The 19,214-nt window shown below is 38.4% G+C and overlaps 1 protein-coding gene and 1 pseudogene across 4 annotated transcripts in view; one reads left to right on the top strand and one right to left on the bottom strand.

The window, feature by feature from the left end:
- EDA (ectodysplasin A) overlaps positions 1–19,214 on the top strand; it is a 379,926-nt gene that overhangs the window by 333,317 nt on the left and 27,395 nt on the right. The gene's annotated exons all lie outside the window — the stretch shown is intronic.
- Positions 14,765–15,504, bottom strand: LOC136142985 (general transcription factor IIF subunit 2 pseudogene; annotated as a pseudogene).

The raw sequence follows: 19,214 nt of genomic DNA on the forward strand, positions 1-19,214 counted from the left end.
CAAAACCAGACAAGGATGTCACAAAGAAAGAAAACTACAGGCCAATATCACTGATGAACATACATGCAAAAATCCTCAACAAAATACTAGGAGACAGAATCCAACAGATCATTAAAAAGATCATACACCATGACCAAGTGGGGTTTATCCCAGGAATGCAACGATTCTTCCGTATACGCAAATCAATTAATGTGATAAACCATATTAACAAATTGAAGGAGAAAAACCATATGATCATCTCAATAGATGCAGAGAAAGCTTTCGACAAAATTCAACACCCATTTATGATAAAAACCCTGCATAGAGTAGGGTTAGAGGGGACTTTCCTCAACATAATAAAGGCCATATATGACAAACCCACAGCCAACATTGTGCTCAATGGTGAAAAACTGAAACCATTTCCACTAAGATCAGGAACAAGATAAGGTTGCCCACTCTCACCACTCTTATTCAACATAGTTTTGCAAGTTTTAGCCACAGCAATCAGAGAAGAAAAGGAAATAAAAGAATCCAAATCGGAAAAGAAGAAGTAAAGCTGTCACTGTTTGCAGATGACATGATACTATTCATAGAGAATCCTAAAGATGCCACCAGAAAACTACTAGAGCTAATCAATGAATTTCGTTAAGTAGCAGGATACAAAAGTAATGCACAGAAATCTCTTGCATTCCTATGCACTAATGATGAAAAATCTGAAAGTGAATTTAAGGAAACACTCCCATTTACCATTGCAACAAAAAGAATAAAATACCTAGGAATAAACCTACCTAAGGAGACAAAAGACCTGTATGCAGAAAATTATAACACACTGATTAAAGAAATTAAAGATGATACATATAGATGGAGAGATATACCATTTTCTTGGATTGGAAGGATCAACATTGTGAAAATGACTCTACTACCAAAAGCAATCTACAGATTCAGTGCAATCCCTATCAAACTACCACTGGCATGTTTCACGGAAGTACAACTAGAAAATCTCACAACTTGTGTGGAAACACAAAAGACCCCGAACAGCCAAAGCAATGTTCAGAAAGAAAAATGGAGCTGTAGGAATCATGCTTCCTGACTTCAGACTATACAACAAAGCTACAGTTATCAAGACAGTATGGTACAAAAACCAAAATATAGATCAATGGAACGGAATAGAAAGCTCAGAGATAAACCAATGCACATATGGTCACCTTATCTTTGATAAAGGATGCAGGAATATACAGTGGAGAAAAGACAGTCACTTCAATACGTGGTGCTGGGAAAACTGGACAGCTACATGTAAAAGAATGAAATTAGATCACTCCTTAACACCATACACAAAAATAAACTCAGAATGGATTAAAGACCTAAATATAAGGCCAGACACTATAAACTCTTAGAGAAAAACATAGGCAGAACACTCTGACAGAAATCACAGCAAGATCCTTCTTGACCCACCTCCTAGAGAAATGGAAATAAAAACAAAAATAAACAAATGGGACCTAATGAAACTTAAAAGCTTTTGCACAGCAAAGGAAACCATAAAGAAGACGAAAAGACAACCCTCTGAATGGAAGAAAATATTTGCAAATGAAGCAGCTGACAACGGATTAATCTCCCAAATTTATAAGCAGCTCATGCAGCTCAATATCAAAAAAACAAACAACCCAATCCAAAAATGGGCAGAAGACCTAAATAGACGTTTCTCCAAAGACAATATACAGCTTGCCAAGAAGCACATGAAAGAATGCTCAACATCATTAATCATTAGAGAAATGCAAATCAAAACTACAATGAGATATCATCTCACATTGGTCAGAATGGCCATCATCAAAAAATGTAGAAACAATAAATGCTGGAGAGGGTGTGGAGAAAAGGGAACCCTCTTGCACTGTTGGTGGGAATGTAAATTGATACAGCCACTATGGAGAACAGTATGGAGTTTCCTTAAAAAACTAAAAATAGAACTACCATACTCCCCAGCAATCCCACTACTGGACATATACCCAGACAAAATCATAATTCAAAAAGAGTCATGTACCAAAATGTTCATGGCAGCTCTATTTACAATAGCCAGGACGTGGAAGCAACCTAATTGTCCATCAACAGATGAATGGATAAAGAAGATGTGGCACATGTATGGAAAGGAATATTACTCAGCCATAAAAGGAAACGAAATTGAGTTATTTGTAGTGAGGTGGATGGACCTAGAGTCTGTCATACAGAGTGAAGTAAGTCAGAAAAAGAAAAGCAAATACCATATGCTGACATATATATATGGAATCTTAAATAAAGAAGGAAAAAAATGGTTATGAAGAACCTAGGGGCAAGATGGAAATAAAGATGCAGACCTACTAGAGAATGGACTTATGGATATGGGCGGGGGAAGTGAAAGCTGGGACAAAGTGAGAGAGTGGCATGGACATATATACACTACCAAATGTAAAATAGATAGCTAGTGGGAAGCAGCTGCACAGCACAGGGAGATCAGCTCGGTGGTTTGTATCACCTAGAGGAGTGGAATAGGGAAAGTGGGAGGGAGGGAGATGCAAGACGTGAGAGATATGGGGACATATGTATATGTATAAATGATTCACTTTGTTATAAAATAGAAAGTAACACACCATTGTAAAGCAACTATACTCCAATAAAGATTTTTAAAAAAAAATAAGAATAGAATCCTTTCCCAAAAAAAGTGTCTTTCAGTTACAGTTGTGTGTTAAAAAGTGAAGGCATGCCAATTATTCTGCAAATATGAATTGATGGTGATACATACTGAAATTATATTTATTTCTCCAACTCCTCAATTAGTCATCTTGGCTGGCAACTAGCCCTCCTCCAAAGATCAATTTAAGCTCATCTCTACCATAAAGCAAACCTTCCCAGAGAAAACCTCCCAGACTTCATTTCTCATGCTCCTTGAGCCAATCCATCTCCTTCCTCCTTCCACATATCTCTCATCTTTCCCTCTAAAGGCAATGACATTGGTACCTGAAATGAAAATACACAGAAAACAGGTAAGAAGAGATCAATAGACTTTTTCCTAAGTTAGTGTGTTGGGTAAACTGTTACAAAAAAACTGAGACTATATATCAGTTGTCCCTTAAGCAAGTGCTACAAACCAGGAGTAGCTGTAAATGTTTTAAATGAAAGCTATTGTACATTTTTTTCCACCATGGAGAAAAACCACCCAATGACATCCTAGGGAATAAAAGGAGTTAGGCCCAAATCAAGATATTATAGCACTGATACTTCCCTTGCTCTATAAACCTGCAAAGTAAACAAAGAGAAGGAATACTTCTCAATACAGTTAATGAAATTGGTATAAACTTGATAACAAACCCCTCCAAGAAAGCAGCACCAAAAAGAAAACTAAAGTTGTCTCACATAAAAAAAATCCTAAATAAACTACTGCCAAATCAAACCCTGCAAAATATTTAAAGTATAACATGTCATGACCAAGTGGGGTTTGTCTTAGGAAGGCAAAGATCGTTCAATAATAGGAAATCTCTTAATATCACATTACATCATTGGCTCAAAGGATATGTTATATGATCAGTTCAGATAGATTTGATAAAAATTTAACACCATTTTCTGATAATTCTTAGTAAACTAGGAATAAAATAAAATAAAGGGGTATTATTTAATATGATAAAGAATTTCTTGTGCTTTATAAGAAATAGCATAGTACTTACTGGCAAATATATTAGAGACTTTCCTGCCAAAATCAAATCAAATCAAAGATGCTCATTATAGCTGCTGATGTTCAAATTATTCTTTTTTTTAATTCTCTTTTTAAAATTAATTTATTTATGTATTTGGCCACACCACACAGCTTTGGAATCTTAGTTCCCCAACTAGGGATTGAACCTGGGCCCCCTGCAGTAGAAGCATGGAATCCTAACCACTGGACCGCCAGGGAATTCCCTTCAACATTATTCTTGAAGTGTTAGCCAATGCAATGAGGCAAGAAACTGAAATAAGAAGTGTTAACTATTGAGCAATTATACAAGCTATCATTATTTTTACAGATATGATTCTATAGATAGAAAACCCAAGATAGTTGATCGAAAAGATAAGACAAATTTGAGAGATCACCAAGGTGGCCAGGTCTTATATTGTCTGTTTCATGTAGTACAAATATAGTGTTAAACATCTTGTGTTCAAACAACATTTATGAGTTGAATATAATTGAAAGAATTAACTGAAAAGAAAAGAACTTTCTACAGGAAGCTGAATCCTTCAAGACCATTTCATAATGTTGCTGTGCCTTAGGATTTTCACTCTGAACACTAATTCTTTTAGATTAAAGTCTTGGTTATTTGAGCTTTCTGTTTTCTTGGTTTGGGGATGAATTAAATTTATATGCTTATGAAATTGTGCAACGAACTTATATTTATTGTGTGCCTAAAGAATGTCTTGTACATGTTATTTATATTATCTTTTATAATCCTTAAAACTCTCTAAGGTAAGTAGTAGTATCTCCATTTTACAAATGCGGGTGCCCTCAGAGGGATGAAGCAATTTTCTCTGTGTCATTACAGCACTTAGTAAGTGGTGGAGCTGGAGCTTGAATGCAATTCTGTGGCTTGCAATAATGTATCCAATATCCCTGCAAAGGAAAATGTATTTCCTGGAATAAAGTTCTGCAGAATACAATGTGTAGAACATGGCATGCATAATTGGGGTGGCAATACTGAAAATGGAAAAGCAAGCTCACATTTTCCATGTTGAAGGATAACCTCAGGTGAAGCCAGATAGGTATACCCTTTTTGGGAAAAAAATAAAATTGAATTGGCTCTTGCTAAATTAAAGTATTGAGCAGCACTTCCATCCTAGGGCAGGTACTAATGTAAATGACCAGAGAGTGTACACAAACTGAGCATTGGAAGTTCCCAGTTTGTCCTGTTATAAGAAGAATCCAATGTGACTCAGGTTGAGCCTTGTCTCTGATTAAAGGGACAGTATATGCACAGCAGGACAGCATCTAGCCATCTCAGACTATTCTGGGACACAGTCAAGAGCCATGTTGCATACGTGTGGTATTCAATGTAACTGCTATGTGTGGTTTGGCTGGTCAGCTGTCATGGCTGCACTCCTCCCCAGTGAAAGGGAACCAGAGGACCACCCGCCCACCCTTAGCAAGGCTGACAAAATTACTTCTGGGGATAGCACATGGCACCAGCCAGCTGGGTCCATTGATGAGGTTGACCTGCCCACAGGAGGATAGGATAGCTCTGATGATTTATGTCATGCCACCAGATCAGATTCTCTCTCATTCCTCTGCTCTGCCCAACGAAAAGGTTAGGATGATAAATTGTCAGTATAACCTTTAACATGTTTAATGAGTTAACACATCTCAACTGCTAAAGCAATCCATATGATTCATGTGCATACTGCATACAACAATTTCTTGCATTTTCTTAGCACCTCACACTTTCAAAAATTTGATTCTGTTTCTATCTCATTTATCCCCAGAGCTGAAGGTTGAATGCCCCAGATTTCAAGCCCAAGTGAAGAGGAGAATGGTGCTACCGTTAACAGAAATGAAGGAAATGGCACTCAAGGCTTTACCTAGAGCACTGATTCTCAAGCTTGGCCACACATTAGAATCACCCCAGGCGCTTTTAAAAATGCTCATGTCCGTGTCCAGCTCCAAACCAGTTGCATCAGAATCTCTAGGGGTGGGGTCCAGACATTGAGAGTTTTTGAAGTTTCCCAGGTGATTTCAATGTACAGCCAGATTTGAGAACCACTAACTTAGAAGATGAGTTCAATCTGAAGCATATGAGTTCCAAGAAACAGGAATGTGTTCAAGAGGCAATGTCACAATGGTAGTTGGAGACATGGGCTGTGATTTAGGAAGTATGATTCTCCATAAGTGTTGAAGCCCTGGAAATAAATATACTCATGAGAGAGTATATAAGTAGAGAAAAGCAAGAGCCTGGAGGCTAACCTTTGCTATTCATAGTAAGATTTCTCTGTTAACCTAGTTTAAAAATTTTTTTGCAGCCATGTGGTTTCAAAATGAAAAAGATACTTGACTAATAGAGGCCTTTGTGGAAGGAACTGTGCATGTATCTAAAGGTAACTAAGGGTGTAATGTATTTAGACATTAAAAAAAACTTTAATTGAAGCTCTGCAGCAAAGGTTATCATGCTTTAAGTTGTGTCACCATGCAATTAGAAGGGCCATCCTATGAAGAGGGCTTGAATGCAGGGATAAAGGGTAATGACAAGCACACATCTTACTTGGTTGGGAAGCATAAACAGTAGAGTTTCTATAATAGCTATTTCTGGTTTTATTTAACATTTTTATATATGGTCTGAATGAGAGTTTGCAGTGATATGTCTAAGTTCTTAGATGATGAATCATTTAGTTCAAACACCCATTCAAAGCTCTGCTACTTACTGGCTGTGTGACCCCTGACAAGTTACTTAACCTCTCCTGTCCTGTTTCCTCGGCTCTAAAATAATGAAATTGGGCATAAATGTCTCAGCTAGAAATTCTATAGCTTAGCTTAACTCAGCTCCCCTCTCTGTGTCTACAAAGAAAACAACACATAATCAAGTTCTTTAGTTGATTAGAGCAATGTTAGAGCGTGACGATTATGGGGTCAAGGATCAGAGAAAGCAATTGTTAGAATTATTCACTATACAGAGTTCATTGTAACCAGATCGGCAAAGCACTGTTTCTGCCAGCCATCTGCTGAATCATAAAAATAGCTTTGTTATACAGGACCATACTTTATAATTGGATTTAACCTGTATCACAGATTTCTTCAACAATAAATTTATAAATCTCTTATACAGCATTTTAGAGCTGAGGTTCACAGGATTTTAGAGTAAGAGGTCACCTAGTCCATTCCTATATTTGGCAGAAGGAGAGAGAAATGCAAACAGGTGAAGTGCTTTGCCCAATGTTAGACAGCAAATAAGTCATGGAGCTATATCTCCAGCCAACTAGTCCAGTTCTCTTCTTACACTCAGTTCCCAAAGCAGTCAGAAATATAGCCATTTGTGTCCTCAGGCCCGACCTATTTTGAAGCTGTTTGGTACACCTGTCAGGCACAGATGTGGCTTGATAATAATGGTGATGAGAAATGAATGTGATGATTATAGCTGCTATTTCTTGAGTACCTATACATTCCAGGCATTGTGCTAAGTACTGTGCATTATCTCACTTAATCCTCCTGACATTTCTTTTGAGGTAGATATAATTGTCCCAATTTTCATAAATGAAAAAATTCAAAGAAGTGAAGTAACTTGCCCAAGATCACACAGGCATTGAATGTTAGAACTAGAATTCCAGCCCAGTTCTGAAAGAATAACAAAGCTCAAGCTCTTTCCACAATTTTAGTATTTACCAAACAGTATAATCCAGAACATTAATTCAACAAGAGATAGATAGGTCTTTTTCAAAAAACGTTCTCTGGCCAAATAGGTTTGGGAAATGCTGCATTTCATATTCCACTCTGGAGAGTCACATTTCTCGTTCGTGTATTAAAAGATTTGAGAAGTCTTCAGTGAAGAAATCTGTTTATTGTTCCTTAACCCTATTTTTTCCCAAACTCCTTTTGATCAAAGCATCCTTTTCCTGAGGACATCTGTTAATATCACACAGGACTCTGGTACTGTCTGGGATGTAGTGTAAAAACACTGCACTAGACGACACGATCCATTCCATTTATCTTTACAATCCTCCTCACAGACTGCTGCTCTTAGGCCTGGTGTTTTCATCCTAACCATGAGAGTGACAAAGACTTGATGTCGCAAAATATTTCTTTACCAAAAACATACGTTTGTCACTTTGGGAACATCTCTGATGACATGAAGGAATCTATACTGCATGGAACTTTGAGAGACCATTAGGCGTCTAAAATGTCAGCAGTTAGTGTGACTGTTTTAGTGTTGCCTGAACCACAGTAATATTTTGATATTCTTGACAATATTTTTGAGTCTTTCCCAAACCAAACCAGAACTGAGCCAGAAAAGTTTCACAGCTGATCATAACTTAACTCATGGAGTCAATTGCCTTGTGGAGCCTGAGGCCTCAAGCATGAGCCTCTGCTGCAAAGGCTAGAGAGGAAATCCTTGGATGAAGAATGCAAGCCTTCTCACATCGGAAATACTTTAGAGATTGGGATGTGATGGGGTGGGGTGGGAATCAATTTGCACAGCCCTACCTTTTCTTGGCTTTTTGTCGTTGTTAGAGCAGATGTTGGAACTGTAATCTGGGCTCTGAACATGGGCATTCCATGTGGTGCTCATTCAAAATTCTCACTCTTCTTTGAAGCTAATGGCTTCCATCTTCTTCAAATGAATTGAACTTGCCACATGTATTTGTGCATTCTCTCTGTTTACAATTCTTATGGCGTGAGATAGAACATGAAGTAAACTCTTAAGGTTATAAGATTTGAAGATACAGAGTATGTTGAAGGTTGTTTTTCTTTTTTTTCTTAATAAAAATTACCAATCCTCATCTGCCAGCCATTGTCCTTACTTTCCTCCTTATTGCTTATCACTGAAGAAATCTTGGCCGTGTCCAGTTCTCTGGTGTAGCTCTCTATATAAAGGGAGGGAAGCATGAAAGTGGGGAGCTACTACCTATATAACCAAAGAACAAATTAAATTAACGTTTATTGAGTACCTACTATGAGCACATCACTTTCACTTATTTAGTCTGCAAAACAACTCTGTAAATTGACTGGCAATTTTTGATGCTGTTATTGGTATTCTTAGCATGACTATGATTCAGTAGAAAGTACAATGAACTTGGAGTCAGAAGAATCTTTGTCCACTTCCTTCAGTTGTTCATTTATTCATTCAACAAACATTGTACTGAGCACTTACTATAAAAGATATGCTTTACGTGCTGGAGATACAGAAATGAATAAGGCATAGCCCTTGCCCTCAAGGAGTTAAAAATTTAGTAAATTGAACAATCACATAATCAGAAAATTGTAATTTGATGGGTGCAATAGTTTATTAGGGGAACACAAAGGAATTGTGGCCTGAGCTGAGTCTTAAAGAATGAGTAGGCACTGAGAAAAAGATGGACTGAAGAAGGGCACTTCAGGCAGAGGGTATGGCATGAAGGAAAGTACAGAGGCAAGAGGTGTATGGAAGAGGGTAGGGAGGGGGCATAGTGGATATAGAGCCAGGGCTTAGAGGTCTATGTTGAACTATATGCAGTTCAGTGTTGCTTTTAAACTAGTGGATGTTTTATAAATTTACTTTCATAGTTAATAGACTATGTTTTAGAGCAGTTTTAGGTTTATAGGAAAATTGAGCAGAAATAGTCCCCATATACTCTCTCTCCCCCAACCCTTTGCAACCACTTATCTTTTTACTGTCTCCACAGTTTTGCCTTTTCCAGAATGTCACACAGTTGGAATCATGCAGTATGTAGCCTTCACAGACTGGCCTCTTTTACTTAGCAATATGCATTTAAAGTTCCTCCACGTCTATGTGTGGTTTGATAGCTTATTTGTTTTGACTGCTGAATAATATTCCATCGTATGATGGACCACAGTTTGTTTATCCATTCACCTATTTTTTTTTCTTTTTATTAAATTTATTTATTTATTTTTGGCTGTGTTGGGTCTTTGTTTCTGTGCGAGGGCTTTCTCCAGTTGTGGCGAGCGTGGGCCACTCTTCATCGCGGTGCACGGGCCTCTCACTGTCGCGGCCCCTCGTTGCGGAGCACAGGCTCCAGACGCGCACGCTTAGTAGCTGTGGCTCATGCGCCTAGTTGCTCCATGACATGTGGGATCCTCCCAGACCAGGGCTCGAACCCATTTCCCCTGCATTGGCAGGCAGATTCTCAACAACTGCGCCACCAGGGAAGCCCCTATGCATTCACCTATTGAATGATATTTTAATTGCTTCCCATTTTTGGCAATCATGAATAAAGCTGCTATAAACATTCATATGCAGGTTTTTGTTTGAATATAAGTTTTCAACAAATTTGGGCAAACCTAGGAGTATGATTACTGGATTGTGTGGTAAGACTATTTTCAGCTTTGTAAGAAACTGCCAAACTTTCTTTCAATGTGCCTATACTATTTTGCATTCCCACCCACAATGAATGAGAGTTCCTGTTGCCCTGCATCCTTGGCAGCAATTAGTATTGTCAGTATTTTGGATTTTAGCGATTCTAGTAGGTGTGTAGTGCTAGCTCATGCTTAATTTGCATTTCCCTAATGACATATGATGTTGAGCATCATATGCTTATTTGTAATCTATATATCTTCTTTGGTGAGGTGTCTGTTTCAATCTTTTGCCCGTTTCTTAATTGGATTATTTGTTTTCTGATTGTTGAGTTTTAAGTCTTCTTTTTATATACTGGATACCAGTCCTTTACCAGATATGTGTTTTGCAAATAATCTCTCCCAGTCTGTGGCTTGTGTTTTCATTAACTTAACAGTATCTTTCTCAGAGCAGAAGTGTTTAATTTTAATGAAGTCCAGGTTTAACAATTTTTTTCTTTCATGGATTGTGCTTTGGGAGCTCTACCTGAAACTCTACTGCCAAACCCAAGGTCAGGTAGATTTTTTTCATATGTTATTTTCTAGGAGGTTTTTTGTTTTGTTTTGTTTCAGAATAAGGAACTTTGGCTTTTTAATTCCTTTTGAGAGTTTCTGTAGTTGACTACTTTTTTCCTGCTATACCATTCACTTTGAATCTGTATTACCTCAATTCCTCAGAGAGAAAAAGGACAGGGAGTCCTCATTTAGAAAACATTTCCTAATTTTTTTTTTCTTTTTTGTGGTACTCGGGCCTCTCACTGTTGTAGCCTCTCCCATTGTGGAGCAAAGGCTTCGGACACACAGGCTCAGCAGCCATGGTTCACGGGCCTAGCCGCTCCGCGGCATGTGGGATCTTCCCGGACCGGGGCACGAACCTGTGTCCCCTGCATCGGCAGGCGGACTCTCAACCACTGCAGCACCAGGGAAGCCCCATTTCCTAATTTTACATTTTAAAAGTTAATATTTAAAAAGAAAAACTTTCTTCAGCCCCAACCCCTAAGCCCATCATTAGTAATCTGGTTTAATACAAGTTAAGTCTATAAATAAATGTGTTCTTTTTCCTCAAAAATCACTTAAACAACTATATAAGAATTACTGTTTTAATAAAATTAGAAATGAAAAAGGACAAGTTAAAACAGACACCGCAGAAATACAAAGCACCCTAAGAGACTACTGCAAGCAACTCTATGCTGATAAAATGGACAACCTGGAAGAAATGGACAAATTCTAAGAAAGGTATAAGCTTCCAAGACTGAATCAGGAAGAAATACAAAATATGAACAGACCAATCACAAGTAATGAAATTGAAACTGTGATTAAAAATCTTCCGACAAGGTCTTCCCTGGTGGCGCAGTAGTTGAGTGTCCACCTGCCGATGCAGGGACACAGGTTAGTGCCCCACTCTGGGAGGATCCCACATGCCATGGAGCAGCTGGGCCCGTGAGCCATGGCTGCTGAGCCTGCACATCCAGAGCCTGTGCTCCACATCAAGAGAGGCCACAACAGTGAGAGGCCCATGTACCGCAAAAAAAAAAAAAATCTTCCAACAAACAAAAGTCTAGAACCAGAGGCTTCACAGGTGAATTCTATCAAACATTTAGAGAAGAAATGCAACCTTTGGGACTTCCCTGGTGGCGCAGTGGTGAAGAATCTGCCTGCTAAAGAAGGGGACACGGGTTCGAGCCCTGGTTCAGGAAGATCCCACATGCTGCGGAGCAACTAAGCCCGTGCACCACAACTACTGAGCCTGTGCTCTACAGCACAAGAGCCACAACTACTGAGCCCGTGTGCCACAACTACTGAAGCCCACACGCCTAGAGCCTGTGCTCCGCAACAAGAGAAGCCACCCCAATGAGAAGCCCGCACACTACAGTGAAGAGCAGCTCCCGCTTGCTTCAACTAGAGAAAGCCCGCAAGCAGAAATGAAGACCCAACGCAGGTAAAAATAAATAAATAAAAATAAATAAATCTATTAAGAAAAAAAAAACATTTAGAGAAGAGCTAACACCCATCCTTCTCAAACTCTTCCAAAATTTTGCAGAGGAAGGAAAACTCCCAAACTCATTCTATGAGACCACCATCACACTGATACCAAAAGCAGACAAAGGTACTACAGAAAAAGAAAATTACAGACCAATATCACTGATGAATACAGATACAAAAATCCTCAACAAAATACTGGCAAACAGAAACTAACAACACATTAAAAGGATCATACACCATGATCAAGTGGGATTTATCCCAGAGATGCAAGGATTCTTCAATATATGCAAATCAATCAGTGTGATACACCATATTAACAAACTGAAGGAGAAAAACCATATGATCATCTCAATAGATGCAGAAAAAGCTTTTGACAAAATTCAACACCCATTTATGGTCAAAACTCTCCAGAAAGTGGGCATAGAGGGAACCTACCTCAACATAATAAAGGCCATATATGACAAACCCACAGCAAACATCATTCTCAATGGTGAAAAACTGAAAGCATTTCCCCTAAGATCAGGAACAAGACAAGGACATCAACTCTCACCACTATTCAACATAGTTTTGGAAGTCCTATCCACGGCAATCAGAGAAGAGAAAGAAAGGAAAGGAATACAAACTGGAAAAGAAGAAGTAAAACTGTCGCTGTTTGCAGATGACATGATACTATACATAGAGAACCCTAAAGATGCCACCAGAAAACTACTAGAGGTAATCAATGAATTTGATAAAGTTGCAGGATACAAAATTAATGCACAGAAATCTCTTGCATTCTTATACACTAATGATGAAAAATCTGAAAGAAAAATTAAGGAAACCCTCCCATTTACCATTGCAATAAAAAAATAAAATACCTAGGAATAAACCTATCTAGGGAGACAAAAGACCTGTATGCAGAAAACTATAACACACTGATGAAAGAAATTAAAGGTGATACAAACAGATGGAGAGATATACCATGTTTCTCTACTGGAAGAATAAATACTGTGAAAATGACTATACTACCCAGAGCAATCTACAGATTCAGTGCAATCCCTATCAAATTACCAATGGCAGTTTTTACGGAACTAGAACAAAAAATCTTAAAATTTGTATGGGGAAACAGAAGACCCCCAAATAGCCAAAGTAGTCTTGAGGGAAAATAACGGAGCTGGAGGAATCAGACTCCCTGGCTTCAGACCATACTACAAAACTACAGCAATCAAGACAATATGGTACTGGCACAAAAACAGAAATATAGATCAATGGAACAAGATAGAAAGCCCAGAGATGAACCCACGCACCTGTGGTCAACTAATCTATGACAAAGGAGGCAAGGATATACAATGGAGAAAAGACAGTCTCTTCAATAAGTGGTGCTGGGAAAACTGGACAGCTACATGTAAAAGAATGAAATTAGAACACTCCCTAACATCATACACAAAAATAAACTCAAAATGGATTAGAGACTTAAATGTAAGTCCGGGCACTATAAAACTGTTAGAGGAAAACATAGGAAGAACACTCTTTGACATAAATCACAGCAAGATATTTTTTGATCCACCTCCTAGAGTAATGGAAGTAAAAACAAAAATAAACAAATGGGAGCTAATGAAACTTAAAAGCTTTTGCACAGCAAAGGAAACCATAAACAAGATGAAAAGACAACTCTCAGAATGGGAGAAAATATTTGCAAATGAATCATTGGACAAAGGATTTAATCTCCAGGATATATAAACAGCTCATGCAGCTCAATATTAAAAAAAGAAACAACCCAATCCAAAAATGGGGAGAAGACCTAAATAGACATTTCTCCAAAGAAGACATACAGATGGCCAAGAAGCACATGAAAAGCTGCTCAACATCACTAATTATTAGAGAAATGCAAATCAAAACTACAATGAGGTATCACCTCACACCAGTTAGAATGGGCATCATCAGAAAATCTACAAACAACAAATGCTGGAGAGGGTGTGGAAAAAAGGGAGCCCTCTTGCACTGTTGGTCGGAATGTAAATTGATACAGCCACTATGGAGAACAGTATGGAGGTTCCTGAAAAAACTAATAATAGAACTACCATACACCCCAGCAATCCCACTACTGGGCATATACCCAGAGAAAACCATAATTCAAAAAGGCACATGCACCCCAATTTTCATTGCAGCACTATTTACAATAGCCAGGTCGTGGAAGCAACCTAAATGCCCATCGACAGATGAATGGATAAAGAAGGTGTGGTACATATATACAATGGAATATTACTCAGCCATAAAAAGGAACGAAATTGGGTCATTTGTAGAGACGTGGATGCATCTAGAGACTCTCATACAGAGTGAAGTAAGTCAGAAAGAGAAAAACAAATATCGTATATTAACACATATATGTGGAACCTAGAAAATGGTACAGATGAACCAGTTTCCAGAGCAGAAATTGAGACAGAGTAGTAGAGAAAAAACATACGGACCCCAAGGGGGGAAAGCAGCATGGGGTGAGGGTGGCAGTTGATGAATTGGGAGATTGGGTTTGACGTGTATACACTGAGGTATATAAAATGGATGACTAATAAGAACCTGCTGTATAAAATAATAAATAAAATTAAATTTAAAAAATAATAAAATTTCATTTCAACTGTCAAAAAGAAAAAGAATTATTGTTTTAAAATTTTACCTAGAGAAATTAAAGTACCATTCATTTTCCCCCTGTAACAGATGGTGCTCAAGGATTCACGTATCAAGGCCATTTGCTTAGCTCATCACACTTTAGTTGTTCTGTTAGCAGGCAGGCTTTGAATGTGCTTAATCATTCTTTTCCCCTCCTTGATAATGTCTGTACTCTGGCTTCAGCTCCCATGTGTTTTTGTGGAGCCCTTTTACATTTTGAATACCAATTTCTTTTAAGATTTCCTTCAGGTACGACACAGGCTGTTTTGTGATGTCCACCAAGTCCTTAAGATTATAATATTGATGTTTCTCAAAAGATGAAAACAGCATGTCTAAAATGTGTTATCAGCTCGAGCTCGTTTTCCATCTTCTTTTTCCTTTCATATTCAATATTGTACTGATGATTAACAACAGGTTTGTAATTGGTTGTCACAGCTTTTTTCAGTTGCTGTAATAGCCTTACAGGTTTGGAAGATTCTTCTATTCGTAATCTCTTTAATCTCATGTACTTTTCACTGGCAGTGGGTCAGCATTCAACTCTTTGTACCACTATTCCTTCCAGTGAAAGCTTATCTGATGAGCTCTTATTAGACACTGTTAATGCCTGTCCCCCAACACTTTGCAAGACAAATATATGTACTCTAGGAGCACTGCCTGAAGCTGATTTTCCGCCAATATCATGAATATTTGCAAGAGCCTCATTCAAAGTAAATGACACCTCCATCCTTCCTTGATTTTTGGCAATCCACAGTTTCCCAACTTCACCTCTTCCAGGACCTTTAGCCCATTGCTGTGACAAATATTTAGGAACCTTCACCAGCCACACTGGTGTTCTGTTTGGCGCCGGTCAGGCTGAGTTCCCCTCTTTCCTCCATGGGTCTGTCACCAACGGAGGCATGCAGGCCACAGCAGCGGCCCCAGGAGCTGGGGGGCTACGGGGCAAGGGACCAGAGCACAGGGCAAGCCCTGGCCGGAGGCTGATTGTGAAGAGCCGGGGTCCACCTGCCCAGATGCTGGGAGCCCGGGGGCCTTCTAGGAATTTTAGAGTTTTCTATTTTACATTTAGTTCTGTGATCCATTTTGAGTTTATTTTTGTGAAATTATAAGGACAGTGTCTAGATTCCTTTTTGCATGGGCATGTCCACTTGTTCCAGCACCATTTGTCAAAAAAACTATTTTTTCTCCATTGGATTGCCTTTGTTCCTTTGTCAAAAATCAGTTGACTATATTTGTTTGGGTCTATTTCTGGGCTCCCTATTCTGGTCCATTAATCTATATGTCTATTATTCCACCAATACCACACTATCTTGGTTACCATAGCTTTTTATTTTTTTTTTTAACATCTTTATTGGGGTATAATTGCTTTACAATGGTGTGTTAGTTTCTGCTTTATAACAAGGTGAATCAGCTATACATATACATATGCTCCCATGTGTCTTCCCTCTTGCGTCTCCCTCCCTCCCACTCTCCCCCTCCCACCCCTCCAGGCTGTCCCAAAGCCCCGAGCTAATATCCCTGTGCCTTGCGGCTGCTTCCCCCTAGCTATCTACCTTACTACGTTTGTTAGTGTGTATATGTCCATGACTCTCTCTCGCCCTGTCAAAACTCACCCCTCCCCCTCCCCATATCCTCAAGTCCGTTCTCCAGTAGGTCTGCGCCTCTATTCCTGTCTTATCCCTAGGTTCTTCATGACATTTTTTTCCTTTAAATTCCATATATATGTTTTAGCATACGGTATTTGTCTTTTTCTTTCTGACTTACTTCACTCTGTATGACAGACTCTAGGTCTATCCATCTCATTACAAATAACTCAATTTCATTTCTTTTTAAGGCTGAGTAATATTCCATTGTGTATATGTGCCACATCTTCTTTATCCATTCGTCCGATGATGGGCGCTTAGGTTCTTTCCATCTCCGGGCTATTGTAAATAGAGCTGCAATGAACATTTTGGTACATGACTCTTTTTGAATTTTGGTTTTCTCAGGGTATATGCCCAGTAGTGGGATTGCTGGGTCATATGGTAATTCTATTTGTAGTTTTTTAAGGAACCTCCATACTGTTCTCCATAGTGGCTGAACCAATTCACATTCCCACCAGCAGTGCAAGAGTGTCCCCTTTTCTCCACACCCTCTCCAGCATTTATTGTTTCTAGATTTTTTGATGATGGCCATTCTGACTGGTGTGAGATGATATCTCATTGTAGTTTTGATTTGCATTTCTCTAATGATTAATGATGTTGAGCATTCTTTCATGTGTTTGTTGGCATTCTTTATATCTTCTTTGGAGAAATGTCTGTTTAGGTCCTCTGCCCATTTTTGGATGGGGTTGTTTGTTTTTCTGTTATTCAGCTGCATGAGCTGCTTGTAAATTTTGGAGATTAATCCTTTGTCAGTTGCTTCATTTGCAAATGTTTTCTCCCATTCTGAGGGTTGTCTTTTGGTCCTGATTATGGTTTCCATTGCTGTGCAAAAGCTTTGAAGTTTCATTAGGTTCCATTTGTTTATTTTTGTTTTTATTTCCATTACTCTAGGAGGTGGGTCAAGAAGGATCTTGCTGTGATTTATGTCATAGAGTGTTCTTCCTATGTTTTCCTCTAAGAGTTTGATAGTTTCTGGCCTTACATTTAGGTCTTTAATCCATTTTGAGCTTATTTTTGCGTATGGTGTTAGGGAGTGATCTAATCTCATACTTTTACATGTACCTATCCAGTTTTCCCAGCACCATTTATTGAAGAGGCTGTCCTTTCTCCACTGTACATTCCTGCCTCCTTTATCAAAGATAAGGTGTCCATATGTGCGTGGGTTTATCTCTGGGCTTTCTATCCTGTTCCACTGATCTATCTTTCTGTTTTTGTGCCAGTACCGTACTGTCTTGATTACTGTTGCTTTGTAGTATAGTCTGAAGTCAGGGAGCCTGATTCCTCCAGCTCCTTTTTTCGTTCTCAAGATTGCTTTGGCTATTCAGGGTCTTTTGTGTTTCCATACAAATTGCGAAATTTTTTGTTCTAGTTCTGTGAAAAATGCCAGTGGTAGTTTGATAGGGATTGCATTGAATCTGTAGATTGCTTTGGGTAGTAGAGTCATTTTCACAATGTTGATTCTTCCCATCCAAGAACATGGTATATCTCTCCATCTATTTGTATCATCTTTAATTTCTTTCATCAGTGTCTTATAATTTTCTGCATACAGGTCTTTCGTATCCTTAGGTAGGTATATTCCTAGATATTTTATTCTTTTTGTTGCAATGGTAAATGGGAGTGTTTTATTGATTTCACTTTCAGATTTTTCATCATTAGTATATAGGAATGCCAGAGATTTCTGTGCATTAATTTTGTATCCTGCTACTTTACCAAATTCATTGATTAGCTCTAGTAGTTTTCTGGTAGCATCTTTAGGATTCTCTATGTATAGTATCATGTCATCTGCAAACAGTGACAGCTTTACTTCTTCTTTTCCGATTTGGATTCCTTTTATTTCCTTTTCTTCTCTGATTGCTGTGGCTAAAACTTCCAAAACTATGTTGAATAAGAGTGGTGAGAGTGGGCAACCTTATCTTGTTCCTGATCTTAGTGGAAATGCTTTCAGTTTTTCACCATTGAGGATGATGTTTGCTGTGGGCTTGTCATATATGGCCTTTATTATGTTGAGGAAAGTTCCCTCTATGCCTACCTTCTGGAGGGTTTTTATCATAAATGGGTGTTGAATTTTGTCGAAAGCTTTCTCTGCATCTATTGAGATGATCATATGGTTTTTCTCCTTCAATTTGTTAATATGGTTTATCACATTGATAGATTTGCGTATATTGAAGAATCCTTGCATTCCTGGAATAAACCCCACTTGATCATGGTGTATGATCCTTTTAATGTGCTGTTGGATTCTGTTTGCTAGTATTTTGTTGAGGATTTTTGCATCTATGTTCATCAGTGATATTGGCCTGTAGTTTTCTTTCTTTGTGACATCCTTGTCTGGTTTTGGTATCAAGGTGATGGTGGCCTCGTAGAAGGAATTTGGGAGTGTTCCTCCCTCTGCTATATTTTGGAAGAGTTCGAGAAGGATAGGTGTTAGCTCTTCTCTAAACGTTTGATAGAATTCACCTGTGAAGCCATCTGGTCCTGGGCTTTTGTTTGTTGGAAGATTTTTAATCACAGTTTCAATTTCAGTGCTTGTGATTGGTCTGTTCATATTTTCTATTTCTTCCTGATTCAGTCTTGGCAGGTTGTGCATTTCTAAGAATTTGTCCATTTCTTCCAGATTGTCCATTTTATTGGCATAGAGTTGCTTGTAGTAAGCTCTCATGATTTTTTTTATTTCTGCAGTGTCAGTTGTTACTTCTCCTTTTTCATTTCTAATTCTATTGATTTGAGTCTTCTCCCTTTTTTTCTTGATGAGTCTGGCTAGTGGTTTATCTATTTTGTTTATCTTCTCAAAGAACCAGCTTTTAGTTTTATTGATCTTTGCTATCGTTTCCTTCATTTCTTTTTCATTTATTTCTGATCTGATTTTTATGATTTCTTTCCTTCTGCTAGCTTTGGGGCTTTTTTGTTCTTCTTTCTCTAATTGCTTGAGGTGCAAGGTTAGGTTGTTT

This window comes from Phocoena phocoena, chromosome X (genome assembly GCF_963924675.1).
Source record: "Phocoena phocoena chromosome X, mPhoPho1.1, whole genome shotgun sequence".
Taxonomy (NCBI): Eukaryota; Metazoa; Chordata; class Mammalia; order Artiodactyla; family Phocoenidae; genus Phocoena; species Phocoena phocoena.